The sequence below is a fragment of the Drosophila navojoa genome, chromosome 2, assembly GCF_054131105.1.
Source record: "Drosophila navojoa isolate 15081-1374.11 chromosome 2, UAZ_NAV_1.0, whole genome shotgun sequence".
In the NCBI taxonomy this organism is placed as follows: Eukaryota; Metazoa; Arthropoda; class Insecta; order Diptera; family Drosophilidae; genus Drosophila; species Drosophila navojoa.
Window position 1 is genome coordinate 16062254 of NC_142890.1, and position 7261 is coordinate 16069514.

Consider the following 7261-nt stretch of genomic DNA (forward strand, 5'->3'; position numbering starts at 1 on the left):
GCAGCGGACGTGTGTTCGAGTTGAGCACGCCCCTTATCGCCGACCCTCAGTATACCTCGTTTTCTGAAGTTTTGTTTGGGCTTAACTGACATCTATCTATCTATCTGATAACCATAAGTAAACAGATAGAGATGGAGACATATATAGAATGATATATAATTAGAATTAGAGATAGAGGTAGATCAACGAATATTGAAAATTGAATTAGATATGGTTAATAATCTAACCTTAAGAGTTCTTGAAAACAAAAAACATTTCCACAAGTTACTTGATAGCAAAAATGTAAGAGCATTCACCTATTCCTATCACATTTTTATTCTGCAAAATCACGTAATTACTTCATGAGCTATATGCACTTCTATTCGACAGCGGAAATGTGCTCGTGAGAGGCTCTTTGCTTATCAATTCCGTTAGTTAAGTGTCTTGTTAGAAAGGTCTTTAATGAAATCTTCAAACATTTGCTGCTTAAGGTTTTCAGATTTGATTTTGTTGATGTTGTTGTTACATTCCAATTAGTCATCAGTTAAAGACTCTAGAGTGATTTATTTATAGGGTTTTACAGTAGAAATGAATGAAAGTAGATTATCTGTGAATTAAATGTATCTGCGTATCATTCTTATTATATTGTCATTTAATATCGAAAACGAAGAAGGCTTCGATATAATTTGGTAGTTATAATAAAAATGTTTTTATCAATGTTTTGATTTAATTACATTTGTGTTTATATTATATCATTTTATTCATATTTTTATTTGATTTAAAATTAAAGTCCTTTTTTTAATTATGGAATTTATATTACTCAACCACTTGATCGATCTTAAGTTTGGAAAATCACTTTAAATTGACTTATATATTTATTAATTTTTTAATTAAAAAGTTATCTGAATTTTTATTTTTATTTTAGTTTTTATTTTTATACAATTTTTTAATAATTACTATGAAATTATTTTTAATTTTTATTTACAGCTGTGACTGCTTCTGCTTCTTTTACTACTACTATTCGAACAACAACAAAATATTTTCGATCCCGTTATCCGATTAATCTTGACTAATGCAATTAAAATTGCAATGGGCCAACCAAAAACCGTTAGACTCGACGAAAAATGTGCACGAACGCAAAGCGGAATGTAAACAGCGAATGAATGAATGAAGCGCCGGCTAAGAAGTAACGGTAAATTTTCACATGTGCCAAAATGACAATAGAAGACCGCGCAGCCCAGCCAGACATCGCGACGTCAGCGCCGACGTCGACAGCGGCGCGCTAACAGCAGTGGATGCTGACCATTAACAGTGCTGTTAACAGGCCCTAACAGCGCATGTTGCGCACTCTGCGACGTTAGCGCCGACTGCGCAGCCAGCGCCAGCGTCAGCGATATCGCTCATAAACGTCATTCAATGAGCTCTATCTAAAACTACGGCAATAAGGCGACTGTGTTTGTGTATGTGTGTGTGTGTGTGTTCACTGAAGCGTTGCTAAATATGAAAACATAAAAATTAATGTTATATTTATAGTGTGGCAGCCAAACGCGACAGCAGGAGGCGTCGCTGCGGTCCACGCTGCCGGGCTCAATGTAGTTAGAGCACAAAGGCAAGAGGCAGGAGGGGGTTGCTCTTGTTCTTCTCGCTGCAAGATGTGGCTGCTTCAAGTGCTGCTATTTGCTTTGCCCGGCAGCAACTGCCGCTTTGTTTGCTCTAACTGTTATAGTTCGCAGGGGGCTGGGCGAAGGTCTAGCCGAAGGGGCTCACTTGCTTGGCTCTTGCCTGCATTTCAATAAGCAGCATACAAAATATTTCCAACAATAAATCGCCTCGAATTGTAACGCGCCTAGCCACAGCGCCAATTGTGCACAAAAAAGGGAACAGCAACAGCCACGACAACAACAGCAACAACAACAATAACCGTAATTCAACTGTCGTCTCTGGCGTGCTGAGTGTGTGTGTGTGTGTTGCCCTTGGCAATCCTCGCTCACTGGTGGCCAGCAAGCGCCACACATACCGCAGCCACATGCCACGCATGCGGCGCCAGCGCCATTGGGCAGCGACGCGAACGGCGGCCAATGCGGCGTATGATGAATTTTTCGTTAAGGTTTTTGCCTAGTTCAAATGTTCAGAGATTTACTGCATGCACTGCATGTGCACATGTATACGTGTGTTAATTTGTGCATGTGTGTGTGTACAAATTAATTCAGTTGAGTCCAGTTCGCTGAGTTGATTTGCTTAAACCTGACTGTGAGCATAACTTTTGCCATTTCAGATTCTTAACCAAATTTTTAATAAACTCCCTTAATATTTAAATGTGTTATATTAAAAAAAAAATTGATTAATTATAATATTGAAAATATACTTCTGCCATTATATGGTTATATTATTTGGGGTATTTAATATTTAATATATTTTGTAAAGCATTCATGATGTGTTCTGCAACTTTTACATATACTAGTCTATTATTAACTAATTATAAGATTTTATACATTTTTTTTAATTTTTTAATGTTATTTAATTAGGCAAAGCGTGTAAGGTGAAGTTTAAAAATCAGTTAATTTTTTTTTTAATTTTTAAGAATTGTTAAAAATTTTACCAAATATTTTATATATAGAAAATATAAATATAAATAATTACAATTTCCAAATTCAGTTTCAAATTGTTAAAACATTACATGCTCCTATGATCATCATCTTTATATGTATATCATGCCTGAAGGCCTTTGTCGCTCTGGCTTAAGAAAAAATTGTTATTTAGAATTAATTCTTGATAACAAGAAATAAATAAATATGTATATCAGTTCAAATGAGAATGAAGTTCTAATTTCCATAGTATATCACTACAGGGTATTTGCAAGTCAAGCACTTCCATTGACTTTCGCAATAAAATAAAAATAATAAATGGTAAATTAGCTTTTGTCATCACACAATAAACAAATACGCCAACGGCTTAGGCATGGTCCATGGTCCATTAATCAAAGAACTGTGCCAGCGCCGTGGGCCACAAGATGAATTATTGAAACTTGGAACAGCTGCCACCTCTTAAGTGTCTGTCGCGCATTGCTTTGCCGCCTCCCAAACGAAAAAAAATTGCTACTTCAACACTTTTGGGCCAATCAACAAAACGCCGTAAGGAGTGGCCGTGCCCCCTTATTGCTCCGCAGCCCCTCTCCGCGCAAGACATTTGCCCTAGCTTGTTTAAGCAGCATTTAGTTTTTATTATCAGCTGCAGCCTCGAATCGTTATCCTGCTCCGGCTCGTGATAGATGAGCTCCCCGAATCGCCAGCACTGATTGCTGACTTCTCAATCGTCAATTGTCAGTTCACAATTGTCAACTTCCGGTCGCTGTTCAATGGCGTCGCTTCCGCTTGCGCTGCTCTGCTCGCGTCTGCTACGTGTGCACGGGCAGCACTTCTTTAATGTGGAAACAATCTGTCCTAGCAGAGAGGGAGAGGTGGGCTGGGCATAACCACAAGCCGACGAGAACTGCCCTCACATTAGCAGCCAAATAATCATACGCCGCATTGTTACAGGCCGAGCTGGAAAGAGAGAGACAGAGAGAGAGAGAGAGAATGGGAGTGGGAGTGGGAGGCGTCTGTTGTGCATATTTGAATGTATCGTCAACATTGTCCGAATGACAAAAGGGAAAACCTTGCATCAGAAATGCGAGGCGAACTTTAAACTGCGGGCCTTTTCCTGCTGTCCCACATAGGGGACGCATTCCAGGAGCTGGAGCAGCAGGAGGAGGAGGAGCAGATGGCTGCCACGATGAGGCCTGGCTGGTTGCCTGCCTGCCTAGCTAGTTGGTTGGCCTCAACTTTGGCCTTTCGTTTCGTTTGCAGTGCTAAATTTACCGCTAAGCGACGACTGCACAAAGGACATGACAAACAGACGAAACGGAGCAGGAGATAAAGAGAAAGGCGGAGAGACAGCGCTGCTGCTGCCCAGGATCATGGGGGTCATTGTAATCATAACGGTGGTAATGTTGATGTTGCTCCACGCTCTCCCCGCATGTGTGTGTGTGTGTGTGTGTGCGGGCAACGCAGTTGAAAAATGAAAACCAAATACAAAATGTGCTCACTGAATTAGTCAAAATCGGGCTCGTGCTATGCAGCCGCACACAGGATGCGTCTGGTCGATGCTTGTGCTGTTCCTGTTTAAGTTATCTGAAGAAACAGTTTCGTTTATGAAGTCCTCTGCCTCGTCTCCTGCCCCAAGCCGCAGCAGCAGTTTTGGCAACCAAACAAAAGCAATTGACTGAAGTTTCCTTCAGCAGCTGCCTTCCACTTCGGCAGCCTTGGCTAAGCAGCAGCGACGTCGACGTCGACTGCGCTGCCTGCTGCCTGCTGCTCATGATGGACAAATGGAAAAGCAGCCGCAAAAAAATGAACAGCAGAGCAGCTCGCGACAGTTTTTATGATATTTCAGTTGACTTTTGTTCGCTTTGCAATTACTTCCCCTGCTGTGTGTGGATTGCATTGTTAACAGGAGCCAGCACTGTTGGGCTGATGTTAAGCTGCTGCTCAACGGATGTTGAGCGCAAGTGAAACTGAAACCATTCGGCAATCGCTCATGTTGCCACATTTATTTATATTTTGGCACATTCATTTGCAATTCTCTCTGAGATTCAATACATTTCACTCAAATTTGCATGCATATCAAGTGAGTGTGGGTATGTATGAGTGTGTGTGTGTGTGTGGATGTTACTTTGCTCTTTTGTTAGCAGTTGCTGTGGCATAATTCCATTTGCTGCACCTTCGAGTGGCATCAAAGTAGCAAACTAAATTTTCCCATCTTTGTATTTGCATTTATTTATATATGCATGTATTAATGTGTGAGTGAGTGAGAGAGTGTGTGTGTGTAGCACAGCCCTTAAGTGCCCGCCTGCACCATCAGTTTTATTTGCCTGACACTTCACACCCCGTCGCACTTAACCCACCCTCCAACCACCTCCAACCGCCCTTCACCTCTGGCCGCTCTTTGCGGTCGCTTAACTGATGTTTCTATCCGTAAGAGGTCCTTGTGTCCGTGTCCTTCATGCACACACCGACGGCAAATGCTGAAATCGTGCGAAAAATTAAATAAATGGCCAGCTCGATGGCTGCTCGGGCAGCGCTTTCCATTTGATTTTTCTTGCATTTTATTTTCAACCTCATTTTCAGTTGCCCTTCGTGATTTTAATGTGCAATAATTTTTGCATTGATTTTTGCTATGCTTACTCGTGCCAGCTTTCAGGCATCCCGACCGACTCATGCTGGGCCACTCCAATTTGCCGTGACGTCAATGCCATTCGCAATTTCCGCGGCAATTAAAAAATTTTCTGGATTGATAGTATTTTGCATGCTCGTCACGCACACGTCTCCCGTCAGGAGTGTGAGGGTGTGTGTTTGTGTGTGTGCGTGTGCCTCTGGCCCATTGTTCATCATAAATAAATACTGTTAATTTTTCAATTGTCCGCTGAGCGTTTAACGGCCTTGCCGCATGCCCCAAGGGGCAGCCAGGTTACGTGCAGCGGCATGCCAGGCTGTGGGCGGGCCGACTGGCCATCGGCATGGTCATTGAGCTGTGAGCCACGGTCGCACGCCAAAAATCTGATGGACAGCGAATTGGGAAATGGATGCACGTACTCCATATGGCGGGCAGCTGACAAAAAAAAAGAAGAAGCAGAAGGGAAATTGGTAAAAAAAAAAAATGAAAATATGTTGGCCCGAAAACTTTTTGGGCAGTGCGAACGTGGCCAAGATTGACGGCAGCTGGGCCAATAAAGTTGACAGCATTCGCAACAGGCGAACGTGACAGCTACGCGTCAGCAAAGGACTGTATATTCCTTCTGTTATTTTCATTTTAGTCTGTTTTTTTTTTTTTTTGCTGGCTCTCAGTCTAGTCGACAAAGTTGGCACCGGCGTCACACCGGATATCAAGCTATAGCCGAGCTCCTAATATACAAATATACAAATGCACAAATACACAAATGTGTGATTGCCACATGCCACATGCCACATGCCGCAGAGCAGCTGCCGTCAGCGTCTGGGACGGAACTTGATGAGCGGCAAGCGTTTTAATTTTTCGATCTGCTCCTATGTTGACTTCTATAAATCTGTCGAGCATGAACGCCACCGCTGCTCTCCCCATCTCTCTCTCTATCTCTTTCTCACACACTCACTCTTTCGCCGCCCTTGGGGCACACTGGCAATTGGAATTTCTAATCGAAGCAAATTGAATCACATGTCCTTTTGACGCGCTGCGACGCAACGGTTGCCAAACAAACAATGGCAACGGGACTCGCAGCAGGCACGATATCTGCCGGAAAAGCCGGGGCTGTGCGTGGCAACGCAGCATATGGAAAATCAGGCAGCCAGCGAGGCATAAATCAACTTCTGGCAAAGTGGCTGCCTAAAAGGACTCAAGCCTCAACTTGTCTAAATGACGGCCCAAAATGGCAAAGATAAATGATTTCCGTACCCAGCCAGACAAATAAAAATAAAAAGAAAATAATATATATATATATGTGTATACAATAAGTGATCGACGCGGCAAATGTTTTTCATGAGTTTCCACTTGAAGCCCACAAACTTTGGCATACAATTTCACTCAAGCCAACTTTGTATATTTGCCTTTAGAAATCATTCAACGGGCTCTTTGTATAGCATTATAGAGTTTTTCCATGCAGCGACTGCGAGTTGTTAGGGCAACAGCACAGCAGAGAAATCCGATTTAGAAGAATACCGCATTGAAAAGAGTAGAAATTACTTTTCATATAATTATGTATATACAACTTTCTTTTCACTAAAAGTTGTTTTAGTAAATATATTGTATGATTCCTTTGAAATATGTTCGTGTGATATTTATAATTTACTGTTAAGTCGTAGACATAACATGCATAAAGACTCTATATTTCACTATCAAATGTTGCTCACGTAAGAATATATACTCCAAAATTATTTTAGAATTATAAAAATGCAAAAATTAATTTGACTATTTTATAAATCTTTTCTAGTGTATAAAAATATAAAAACTTATTCTTTACATGCTAGTGTAGTGCAGCAAGTATTATTTAATTATTATTACTATACATATATTATTGTTGTAATTAATTTGATTTAAATGAATTGTTCACTTTCCTTTCTCAAGCTCCAAATTTAACATGTTCCCGTGTTTGTAAAAAAAATATGAATTATTGTTCTGAACTATTTTCCAAATGTTCCTTTTATTGCTCTGCGTTACATGATCTATTTATAACAAGCTGAAAACATAAATTTTTCAACTATACAGTTGCCTC